This window comes from Ascaphus truei, chromosome 2 (assembly GCF_040206685.1).
Source record: "Ascaphus truei isolate aAscTru1 chromosome 2, aAscTru1.hap1, whole genome shotgun sequence".
NCBI classification, from domain to species: domain Eukaryota; kingdom Metazoa; phylum Chordata; class Amphibia; order Anura; family Ascaphidae; genus Ascaphus; species Ascaphus truei.
The window spans coordinates 31,663,693-31,677,219 of NC_134484.1; the positions used below are offsets into that span (position 1 = coordinate 31,663,693).

Sequence of the window (13,527 nt, forward strand, 5' to 3'; positions counted from 1 at the left end):
AGAAGTGCTAGGATTTGCAAACGAGGGGGTACTATGGCAGGGTTTGCAAGCTTAACATGCTTTGGCCAAAGCATTTAACTAAATGACCCCCACTTATGAACAGAAAACAGATAAGTATTTAACTATATAATAAGTCGTATTGCATGTAGCACTGAGGCTTTTTGTCTTTTGTTATATTACAGGAGGGCACAATCCCAGTAGCACTCGCTTTTGACACAAATATATACAGTATAGTGTGTTGGGTTTGGGTTCTGGGCTTACAGGGGCAGTGTGTGTTTGCAAACACAGCTAATGTTATAGTCAGCACTATTATACTCTCTGCTGCTAGAACAGCAAAAGGGGTGAAAAACAGATGTTGCTACAGTAATATTATTGCTCCCACTGGCACATCATATTGGGATATTCTGTGTCAACACTGCCATTGAATCCTCTGAAAATGTTGTGATATTCTGCATTATAAAGCAATATGTGGTGTTCTCAGTGGGAGCAATAAAGTCTGCTGGTGGGACAGCCCCAATTCTAGTCGTCCTGCCACGGGTGCACAGAAACAGGGGCAATACAGGCATAGATGAATACCCTGCGGCAAACTCACGCGTGCTTTGCAACAACGCGAGTATATTTTTTTAGTACAATGGCTCAGCGTTTCCGTTCCTCACTAAGAACCTTACTCATCTTGAAAAAAATATATATTCACTTTATTGAAAGTCCCTCAATGTGTTCATCTATGGAATAAAGTCGGCTACATCTGTAAATACATTAACACATTCAAAATAAAATCAACAACGATTGGGATTAAGGGCTCCACTTAGAGACTGAAGTTAATCGATTTACGTAGGAGGATTTTATTCTGTATACTCCCATTAGCCTTTTCATTCGTTAATCTTCTTTCGCTCCGATTCGGGAATAGACACAAATCTAAATGAATCATTTGTTAAAACACAAAATGGCTCATTTTCTGATTGGTGAGACGTTTAGCACAACTTTTCCTCAATAGTTTGTGATCGTGCCTTTTTTTTAACTTTTAGCTTAGAACGTCTCGCATGCCAGCTTACTTTGACTCTAAAATGTAAATATCACTCTTTTAAATATACTTTTTATTTCCTCTCTCACCTCCAGCAAAACCCACATTTCAGGCTATGGAGGGAGTTAGCAGGGAGTTAAACGAATCACAAATCACTTGCCAATTCTGACTGAGCTGTGATTCATTGGTGGTTTGTGATTTCTCAGAAACACTTAGGGGCTTCGTGCACTAAAGGTTCATTAAAAAAATCACCGGGCCATTTAAATCGCCGTTTTTATGAGCGTTGCTATCACGGTATTCAGAAAGCCTTCATTACCTGTCATAGCAAAATTCACAAAACGGGCGATTAGCCGGTGATCTGATGGATGACCCTCTGAAAAGGCCTAACCCAGCGAGTTGTATCTGCTGCAGAGAGAGCTGCTCTGAGAGAGCCATCTCTCCCTGTGCAAATCTCGCCCGAAATGTATGTGTATATGTAGCCCTGGTAAGAAATGGGGCTATAGTTCTATCCTCCTGGTATAATCCCTGGTAAGGGCAGGTTGCCAGGAGTTATCATGGGTTTCCCCCACTTCAAGCACTGCCCTGAGTGGTGGAAGTAGGTCACCTGACCCTGTGTCAAAGCAAGAGACACAGGGGCGGTGCCTGCTGAGATCATAAAAGAGCAGTGCACTTCCTATTTAGTGCACAAGTGTGTTCTGTCTGCAAAGTGTGTGAGTAGTGTGATAGTGAGTTAGTGTTAGGGAGGAGAGGAGTGAGCAGCCTCTGAGTAGAGCTGCTAGAGCTATAGTGTAGTGAGGTGGACCAATACCTCTCACCCTGCTTAGGGGGTGGGGGAAGAGTTAGCCCCACTCTGGATGCCCTTGATCCAGAGTGGTGGCAGGGAGGGACCATCCTAAGGGAGAGCAGTCAGAGTGGATTGGACATTCCTGTACCTGTCTGCTGCTGCTGCCTGGTGAATAAAGACTGCTGCTTTTAAATAGAAGCATGGTAAGGATTCCACCCCGCATTCCTGGGGCTTACTAAAGATGGAGGCGCTGGACCACTGAATGAGAATGAAGGCATCCACCCCAGAAACCTGTTCCTGTTATCCCCCATGTCATCGCGGGAGACTCAGGCCCTCCTGTTGCTAGCAGGTATGCACCACATAAAGACATGTAGCCAGATCCCAGTACAGCTTAGGGGGGCCGATCTGCGATTGGCCCAGGGAAAGGAGGTTACATATAAATTTTAATTTTGTTAATAATTTAGATGAACAGGGGGTCTCCTGAGCTGAACCGCATTGGTTTCTGCTTCGGGGATCCCCTACTTCCCGAGATACAGGCCCCATTATGGGGTGCCAGTTTCTCCTATGCATTTTATTCCCACGGTCACGTGACGCAGGCATTTAAATGCATAGGAGATACCGGCACCCCATAACGGGGCCTGTATCTCAGGAAGTAGGGGGTCCCTGAGGCTATCCCGCTATGGTAATGAAGTTTACTGTAAATGCATTTTTATTGCACAGGATTCATGTCAGGGGTCTCTGGTGCTAATATTAATGGATATCAGCTCCAGAGATTCCTGCCATCAATCTTATGCAGGAAAAATGCATTTTGTTTCCCATCTCGCCGCTTCTCTGCAGGTTTCCAACACCTTTACGCCAACTTTTTCTGGCGTGAGGATTTTGTGACACTGCTACTAGAATTACGCAAGTTGATGAACATGCCAAACAGCAGCGATAAGTGGCTTATCACCACTCTGATTTTTTTTATGAGCAATTTTTTCTGAGCGATTCAGTCTTTTATCCCCCACTTATAACCGCTTACTGAATAGCTGTAGTCATTTTGGGCGATAAGTGCTTGAAAAGTGGCTTATGAACACTTACTGCATAGGCCCCTAAGTCCTTTAGAAGTTCTGCTAACTGTTTCGCCAGGAGTCGATTTTGGTATAAAAAGAAAAAAAAAATATCACGAAAAAGATTGCCAATGCATTTTAGTAACGTTCGCCCTTCTCTACTACTTACTGTACCATCAAAATAAATGTCTCCTTTCTTTCTTACCACTGCAAAGTGTTTGCTGACTGTTTTTTCTTTAGCTATCTCACCCTTTGTACATTTTGTTTAACTCTGGATATATCTGTTGCTGAACATCTGCCTTAGGGAGCATGACATGGCCACTCGCTTTCATTCTCATTAAGACAACAGAGGTTTTCATGGTCACATCTTATGCCAGTGACATAATAAACACCCGAAAACTCATCAATACATGAAGATTTAGAAAGGTCAAAACATTAACTTTAAAAAAAAAAAAAAAAATTCAGCTATAATCAAGCGTTTTCCATAATCAAAACCAGCCAGGAAATGACTTCTTTATAGACAAGAGCAATATGGGATAATAAGAGTTTTGAGATGTCCTTGATAAAGCACCTTGTTGTGTGAAACGCGTTGGAGGGTACTTACCTCCCTGTTTGTCATGTCTGACCTACAATAAATTATTTTTTCATTTTTCTACACCTGTGTCCCTGGGCAGTGCGCTGCTTTGTGCATTTATTTGCATATTTTCTGAACCATAATCAAAACCAGCCAGGAAATGACTTCCTTATAGACAAGGGTTATATGGGATAATAAGAGTTTTGAGATGTCATTTTTATTGAATAGTATTCTATAATAACATGCTACACAATATAATATCCACCACATCCGGACTTCCATACAACAATAATATCACAAGACTAATTGGAAACTCTGCTTGCAAGATCCTGTTCTCAGCTTGAGTTGCACAAGACTGTGTTTTCAATTTCTATATAAAGAGGAGAGACATACTGTACTGTCAGCACAGCAATGGTAAACAACATTGGTAGAAAGCTTATTCCATGTAAATATTATCGTTTGCCTGCTGTTTCTCTTGCAAAGATTAAAAAAAACTAGTAACTTCCAATCTAACTTCTGAGATTTGTTTTTAAGTTTTGACTTGATAAATTGCAGAGGAATTCATCAGTATAAATTGTGAGCTTTGTTTATTTTTTGACATCTGTATCATCTGCGGGTCCCTGTAACATGTTTTGCCACCATTGTCCCATTCCTTACAGTGATTACTGTTGTGGTCACTGAAGATGATGATTGGAAGTAATGGCCTGCAAAGACGTACACTGAGCAAGTCACTTCTCTCCAGCTGCAGAACTGGGGCATGAAAAAAAACCCCACTGTATTTCTTTCTAAGGCATAGCCCCCCCCCCCCTCTCCCCCCACACCTGAAAGCAATTGGTAATCACATGCAAATGAGACAAGTGGAAGACATGCAGATGCATTGATGGAGTTCTCGTCTTTTCTGTACCTTGGATGGTGGAATGTCTTGTATCTGCCGAAACTCTGGTATCCACAAATCTCAGCTAACAGCAAACTTTGCATTCTGTTAAACCAATCAAAGCTCCAACTGTTCCAATCCTACTGACTTAAACACATCATATGATACTGTGGCCAAGCACTACCCTGAATCTTTCTGATTTCTAAACACTTTTAACTTTAAGGATTATTACTGTATTAAGGATACTCTATAGATTGTTTTTATTCTGTTGTCATAATCTCCTGCTTGCCATGTTTATTGGCATCATAATGGAGGGGCAGAGACCCCCTACTGGAATTTAGGCTTGGCTTAATTCTGTTTGCCATGTTGTTCTATCCCAGGCATCTTATGTTTTTAAAATAGTGCAGGTCTCCAGCTGAACAGCTGGAACAAACAGAGCACAGCTGTATCTAACACAAACTCAGGGCTGGAACACTCAACTGAGCCACTGATTGAGCCACCTGTGCTGAAGCTGGGATATCCTGAAAACCTGACCTGTTGGGCAGTCTTGAGGACTGGAGTTGAGAAACCCTGACCTAGTAACCATAAAGCTTGGTTTAGTCATGTAACGTGACTGAAACTTAACTTAACGCCCCGTTAACACTAACTATGCGTCTTCAAAGGACAATAACATTACATTAAGCCATGTTTTCTCCTGCAAAGAGCATAGCGTTAACTGTAACAGATGTTAATGATAATGACATGCTATTTGTATACAAATGAAGCATGATCAGAACATTTTATATCCACAAAAGTCTTTGTCATTAGTTAGGTCAATACTAAAGACACACAGTGCTATCCGAGCACCTTATTTACAAGACAGGATTTCACCTCAAACATATCATAGTACCTCAACCCAGTAATACACATCTGGGGTGCCAGTTTCTACAGCATATATGTAATAGGGCAGCACCAATTAGGCAAAGGTTATATACTACTAACCAATCCATTGGTCCTTAAAGGTGCAGCTCTCAAGTGTTCAATTAGGAGTCTAAGCAGTGTCCTTACATCTATCAGTAAATTATTTGAGTATTAGTGTTTACCAAGGATTTACATACTCTAGATCCAAGGTTCACACGCTATATATATATCTTTGGTCTATACTTCATGCTAACGCACAACATACCCTAGTTGGCGTCAGCACAGCACACTTGGTGCACACCTACCACAATTGTATATTAATACAATTATACCTCTATCTGACTGCAACATCTAGCAGTACAGTGTTAGGTTATGTCAATCCTGTGCACCAACAAGTACTCATTTACTGTGGCACTACATATATGACAACCACTATCGACCATCACAATACTTACTTCTAGCTAATCGCTCCATATGAAGGTTGCTAGGGCCAGTGAGTTCACTAACACTGGACCTTACCACCCTATCTGACGCTCCTCTGGAGTACTTAACCCCAAGAGCTTGCTAAACACTTGTTACTATTTAATACTTGTTTTAAACCCCATTGTTTTAACTATATGTTTGAATAAATAAAAAAAATTAAATTTACTCACCATCTCACATAGGAATAGAGTGCTACATAGGGGTTCTGTGTGTCTTTAGTATTACTCTTTATCTGCCCCTCAAATCACCATTCCATTCATTACAAGCTGTAGCGGGGGTACCTAACCAGTATACAAACATTAGTTAGGTCATACGTTATTGGCCAAAGGCATTTCAGCCTGGTGCTGCATGTCCACACTGACCCTGGCCACAGGGAGAGTTGAGAGCTGCCGATTGGCTGTCATTTGGCAGCTGCTGATAGGTTGAGGGGCTAGTGGGAGCCGCATAATGATTGGTCCGCTTGGGTGGTGAGCGGTCAGCATGTGGCCACCTGTGCGATCCAAAAGTTTAATGGTTTTAACCGTTTTTTTAAATAAAGTGCCAGCAAATGCAGGCCACAGGAGCAGCTATCGCATGTAACATTCACAGCAAAAAAATAAAAAATAATGGCTCTCGAGGGCTGCCAGTGGCCTGGTCAGATGGTCCCTCACATACTTCCGGTCATTCCCCGTCTATAAGGGTTTTTTCTCCTAAAAAAGGGCCGGCTCAGACAGCCCACCTTGCATCCCACTGCTTCCTACCCTCCCACTCCGATGGCCCACCAACCAACATATTGCATGGAGAATGAAATAAATACATTCTAGGGGCCAGGAGGGCTAGAGCACCACCAAAGTTTTCGGATAAGGAGATGGAAATGGGGAGGAAGAGTATCCTGGAACAAGAATCATAGTTCTGTTCTTTTCCCCCTTTTTTTGCAGCTCATCCTGCTAGCCCTTTATGTAGAAGTACTTTCCCTGCAGTTATTATTCCCAGTGCAGGTGAAATGGATACATTTAGTTATTTTCTCTATCTAGTAGCTTGCTGGAGTTGGTTGCTATGACAACACCTGTTATTCCCCTGGCATTGTGGACTGTTCCAATACCCCCTGCCTGTATTCACAGTTTCCTCAGCCCAGGCTCTGTTCCTGTGAGACACCCTCCACCTTCTTTCTTTCTTTCTTTCTATCTCAGCAGGCTAAGCAAGCACTACTCATGCCTTCCACCTCTTGGTAAGAGTATTGTTTTTACTTTTTCCCCACTATAAACTGTAGAGAAGCCATCTCTCATTACACCACCACCTACAAGTAACTTTGTAATCTGCTGCTTTCCAATACAGTGAAGAAAAGACAAAGAATTTGTGGTGCTTGTAAAAGGAACTAGATAAGCTATCTGGCCATACTTTACTCAGCGTGAACCCTTTGGCTCCAGAACAAAGAGAGACAGTCTGCTTCACCGGAAGGAAAAAGAGGGCAGCCTGGGAAGGAGTCTAAAGCAGGGATTCCAACCCCCAAAAATCCAAGAAAGCAGCAAAAGTTTTTGGAAGAAGCCAGCTTTGAAGCACGAAGGTATTCCAGAGCCATCACAAGTAGGAAGCAGTTTGTGAGGAGGAAAAGCAGGGCTCCACTACAAGCCAAGGGACACAAGGAAGACGTGACAGTGACTGATAAGTGTGGTTCTATCCTGGCGGGAAGGCAAGGAGCTGAGTGGCAGGCTGCAATGAGTGAGGAGCATGGCAAGTTTAACCATTATAAATGTGAGGTAAAGCCTTAGGTAATAAAGAACAGGATGCTAAAATTGGCGATTATTATTTTACAGATGCGGTTGGGTGTGAAATTTCCTCATTAAAGATGTATCTTTATTTGGCGATTAAAGAAAAAAATGTGGTGGGAAAAAAAGAGTATATAGATTTGCTTCCTTCATTACCTATAATGGGATCAAGAGGTGATAAGCGATTTGGTGAAAAATAAAGGGAGGAAAGCAAAAAATTGCCCCCAAATCTTTTAACATTTGACTGTAAGCTTTATCTATTTATGTGAGTGTGTTGGAGAAAAAACAGCGCAATGTTGTCATGTCCTATTTAAGCACATAGATATTATCTTATTACAGGAGCTTTGGTGTTTAGCTTGGTTTTATTATGATGTGTAATTCTGCAAAAGGCTGTCTATTCATCCACAGCTGGTTTGGGGTATGAAAGATGTTGATCTGTGGTTGTCAATGTCATATGTGAGGCCAACTTTTTTTCTGACGGCTGCCGACCAACAAGAAATTCAACAGGGCCAGCGAGTTTCAGAAATGGAAGATGTTGGCCGGCCAGCGCTGCAAGTTGGTCCTGACCTCTGGCTAGGCCCGGCTGCCGGTCCTCTCACGGCCAGGGCCCGGCTCTCGCCCAGCCGCAGTCCTCTACCTCACTCTATCCATCACAGAGCTACCGACGTCAGCACACGCCGGGCCTCCCTCTCATGCCAGTGCATGCCAGAAGCTGAGCCAAGCTTACTTCCAGCACACTGGCGTTACTTATTGCGCGCTATACGAGAACATGCTATTATTATTATTGTTATACAACTGGCAGCTGCTAATAGAAATTAGAAAGGCCTCTCTCTCCACCCTCCTCAACAATCTGCAAAATGGATTAAGAATTTTTTTGCAGATTCTAAAAATATCCGTCCGGATTGTAGTCAATGGCAAATGTGAATGAATCCGGATGGATTTTCAAGTATGAAAACCCATCCCTAATAATTAGCATTCCTGTTTTAAGCAATATCACGTTATGAGAGAGGGAGTGGCTCAGTGAGTAAAAGACACTGACTGGCACTGAGAGTGGAGCCTGGTTCAATTCCTGGTGTCGGCTCCTTGTGACCTTGGGCAAGTCACCTTATCTCCCTGTGCCTCAGGCACCAAAAAACATAGATTGTAAGCTCCACAGGGCAGGGCCCTGTGCCTGCAAAAATGTCTCTGTAAAGCTGCTACGTATAACTAGCAGCGCTATACAAAAACATGCTACTATTATTTATTATTATGAGCCCTCACTTCACAGAGCTTTGTGGATCTGGGCCTCAGGGTTTCATTGAGTGATACATGAAACTCATTAATAGAAAAAAACAACACATGGGCAATATTCATTTTCATAGCTTTTTTTTTTTTTTTTAAATGAGGGCACATTTGAACTAACATGTAAAACAAAAATTCTATGACCTTTACAAGTATGTAAAAATAATATACATGTGTGCTTTTTGTAACCTCAAGTGTTATTTTTAACTTGTATCATACAGTATGTAAAGGGAAAGGGAACGATGTAAAGGGAACGATGTATTGTGGTTATCTAGCTTCACCAATTTAACATGCTGACAAACTTATTTTCAAACTACAATATTCTATGGAAATGAACTGTACATTTATATGTCCTCCAGATTAAAGGTACCGGAGATTGATTTATATGTTACAATCGCAAAAAAACCCACAATATATACTGCTACAACATGAGCCAGACTAGCTCTATAATTTCATTCATCACTTTTCAATTTGCCAATTATACGTGTGTATGTGTGTGTGTGTGTGTGTGTGTGTGTGTGTGTGTGTGTGTGTGTGTGTGTGTGTGTGTGTGTATTTATATGTGTATGTAAAGCAACAAAAAGGAAGTTTGCAGCACTCACTATGATATGGTATCAAAAATGTATAATTTTATTCCATCTTGCAATACAAAAACTAAAATATTGGTGGCGTTTCAGACCTAATGGTCCTTTCTCAAGCTCCTCTCTCAGTGTAGTACACACTGGCTTTGTATAGTGTGTCCAAAGATTTTCGTGCAAAAACATCCCCCTCCCGAGCCTATGGTGGCTCACAGTAATAATCAGTTCATTCACAGTCTCTGGCGAATGTGCGCATGCGTGCCTCAGTGCTTAGAGTGATTTCCCCGGTACCATCCGACAGCCACGTCCCCACTAGCGTAGGACGGACAATTCTTAATCACTCTCATGGGGATATCCTCAGAGCCAGGATTCACGCTGTCTCTCTGTCTTCCATCCTATTCGGTGCCACGCAGCCGGAGAGCACTGCACCGATCAGTGTGGAGAGACATACTGCATTAAATATTTTGGCGCCAAAACCTTTGAACACACACTACAAAGAGCCAGTGTGTACCTGATGAAGAGACCCCTGTGGTTTCGAAACGCGTTGGAACTAATCACCCTGTGAACCCTGGACTTTGCACCCCTCCTTTGCAAGCGAACTCGGTGTTTAGAAAGATCGCGACGTGCTGTCGCCGCCGAGTGACGTCACGAACCCGGAAGCGCCGGACCAGAGAGCTGAACAGCGTGTGTCCCGCAGCAGCAGAGACTGCTTAATCTGCGGACATTATTCGTCTGTATCACGAGCTGGCTGAACTGCTTACCATCTTGACGGAGACCATTCAGGCCTTATCCGGTGATCGAGCGATCGTGACAAGGAGAGCTACGTGTGCCTTAACCGATGACATCTCCACTGGCGTGCTGATTGGTGCATGGGTAACATTAACCCTTGACATGCCTGATTAATCTGTTTTAATGTACGCTTAATACTTACCTCACTTGTTTGGTTATGAATATAATTTTTAATGCACTATGAGCGTTGTACGCTGTGTTTTTTTGTATTTTCCAGCTGTGCTCTATCTGTTTATATATATATACTGTAATATTACGAGCGCTAAAATACCGCAATATATTCCGGAAAAAAAAAACCATACTGCATCTGCCCGCGGTTATCAGAGTTGCGCCGCTATGGCCGTACTAGGATAAAGGCGGCCGCAGCTGTATATATATAATCCAAAAAACAGCCGACACTCCACTTGAAAGTAAACAATTGGACTATTTATTTACACCAGTGTTTATTATTTTAAACACATTGTATTGGTTTGCGCTGTTTGTTATATGGAAAAGAAAAAAGACAATGTCGGCGCCAAAAGTGATAGTAAGAATAATTCAAACCATATGATGAAAAGTCCAAATCAAAGTCCTTTGGTGATTGATGGTGGATGAGCAAAGTACGGATTCTCTCCAAGACGTTTCGTGATATGTGGAAAATAAAAAGAGATAATTATAGTGCAGTATGTCAGTCAATGTGGACATAAAAACATGTAACACTAACAACATATAACATATAACAAACAAGACAGACTAACAACAGCAACAAGCCAGACTAAAAATAATAAAAAAGCTATTTATTAACAACTAATGCAAGATTCTGGAGGATGGCTGTCACACACCAATCCGGGGGGGGGGGTTAAAATCGTTGCCCTACTCACAGAATAAAAGATATTATTAGGCAGCAGGACTGGAAACACACTCTCTGAATCCAAGATGGCGACCGGAGCTCTCTCTCTGGCGTCCCCACGTGTGGCAGATGCTGTGTAGAGCTTCAAAGATGCAGGAACAAAGATGCTTCTGAGCGGACGTGACGTCACGCTCTACCCTCCTTCCGATCTCCTATTCTCCTGCTCTGCGCGTATAGATCTTCCCCCTCACCTCCGGGCGGGCAATGTGCTTCCCAACTCCAGATACAATCAAATTGGTGATTGATGGCTTAAGCTAAAAACCAGTGAGACTCACAAACAATTAATGAGAGTTGACATGCCTATGTATGTGTTACCCATGTTTCCACACCCTAAGGGATATCACTGTGATTACCTGGGGATGGTGCTACCTGTTTGGTTCACAGGAAGGCCCTGAGCATCCACCGTGTTGTTTAGGCATAGACAGGACAGGCTTTCAGTGCTTGGTGGTTCTCTCTCACTGGTATAGCGCCTCCATTCCCACAGGGCCTATCATAGATAGTTGCAGTTCCCTGTAGAAAACACTCATACTTTCTCCCTGAGGAACTGCAGCCTCAGGCAGGACTATATAACAGCAACTTGGTTCTTTATTTCGGCAAGATACAGTACAGCAACAGCATACTGACATTTCTTAGCAAGAGAGACTCATTCCCATTGGGCCCTACATAACCCAGCAGAAGATCACCTTGCAGATTGCTGCTCTCTTTGTCCCTGGACTCAACCCCCAGGGCTTGAGGCCCCAAAAGTCTATCCCTGACTCCCATACCCCCTGATAGAGTATGGGGTAGCTGATCCCACTCCCCTGAGGGAGGGGAAGGAAGGTGAACCAGAGCCCTGGCTCCACACTTCCAACTCTGCACATAACGGACTAGAATTTAGGCTGCATCCACTTTTGTATCCAGGGGAGGGCCCTAGGTTTGAGCCCCTGATAGGGCACGACCCAGGCATAAGCCCCCCCCCCCCCCCTGTCACTGAAGGGAGTTGTTTACTGCAGGAGCAAGGAGCATAGATTTTACCCTAACAATGCCTGCGCTGGTAACAGAGCTTATATGTTAGACAGGGCAGATTAGTAGACCAGGGGATAACTGGCTAATTATGTATCTATGTCTGTATGTCTGTATATAAAAAACAAACACACATACGAATGTGTGCGCCCATTGTCTGGCCTTCACTCCTATCTCTCATTTCTCTTCCTGACTCTCTGCAGCTCTTCATCCAAAATAATTTCAAACAATACTGCACATACTGTATCCATGATTGCACCTAGAGATGAGACGAGTCAGACCTCCTGTTTAAATTTAAGACGGGAAAGTTGGAGTTGCAAATCTGTCATTTCTTGGTAAAAAGCCTCTATACGGTAAATGTAGCTCTTCTGTTTTGCACAGAATTAGCCACTTCATCCAACTGCATTTTTTGATACCATTTGTATTCAGGAAGGTCATTTTTTGTAGTTTTATACTTTGATTTTAACAATTCAAGTGAGGACTATAAGAAAAAGCAAGTGAATGTATTATAACTTCCTATAACCCCATAACTTTGAATTTAGTAGTTTGTCCAGCTGTCTATATATATCCTCTCAAACCTCCCTCCAAATAATTTAGGGAGACATGCCTGTGCTGAAAAATGAGCATGCCTGAGGTACCCGTCTATATGGTAATGCTATGCAAAGTATATTTAAATAAGTCCCACATTTCCTAAAAGAATTTCCATACCAACTATATAGAGTTGATAATAATCCGAAGGCTTATTGTAGTGAGCTATGAAGAGTCCACCGCTCCAGTGCTCAAGGAATAGGTTCTTAATGCTGTGTAGCTATGCTCCTTTGTATATGCAGTCTCTGTAGTGCCTGTAGTATTATAATGAACTGGTGTCAATAGTAACATTGTAATGTCTCTATACCCCACATCAGCAAAGGGGAAGGAGGAGTACCACAGAGTTCAGTGACCCAGAGTCACTGACAACTGGCTTAGCAAATAAGCACCAAATAAGTTATCTAAAACTCATAGTTTTGAAGATCCGCCGAAAAATGAAGTAGGCATAAGGTCCTTCTGCACAAAGGGCTCCGGAGCATGTGGTTGTGTCAATCCCGATGCTGACAAGCAACCTAAGCCGAACCGGATTGGAGGAGGAGCAAAGCGGATGCAGCACAACGGCGTGCTCCCTGGTCGAGCCGTCAACAGTGAAGGATTCCACAACGTAGGAAAAAAACGGTGCACAGCCAAAAAATAATATATCCGAAGGCACCTAATGACTGAAATGGTGTCAGACCCAACAGTACTAGAAGCCACAACCACTGTTTTTCTATGCAGCAGCTCTAGCAGTGTGAACTAAACCAGATGCTGTTGGGTAGCATACCCGTCATATCCTACTTTTGAGCTTCTCACTTCTCAAATATGTAGCTAATATAGCTATTAGCGTATCTCAAAGGTATCTCAGTGGTGCTCCATAAGGAACATTATACTGTCAACCAGGAAGTGAAAGTGGTCTGCTTTTAAAGATGTATATGTCCTGTTTTACACATCATGATATTGTTCCTTTTAAATACTGTAAGCTGTGTTGATA

General features: G+C 42.6%; 1 protein-coding gene across 1 annotated transcript in view; it reads right to left on the bottom strand.

The window, feature by feature from the left end:
* TG (thyroglobulin) overlaps positions 1–13,527 on the bottom strand; it is a 240,109-nt gene that overhangs the window by 28,935 nt on the left and 197,647 nt on the right. The gene's annotated exons all lie outside the window — the stretch shown is intronic.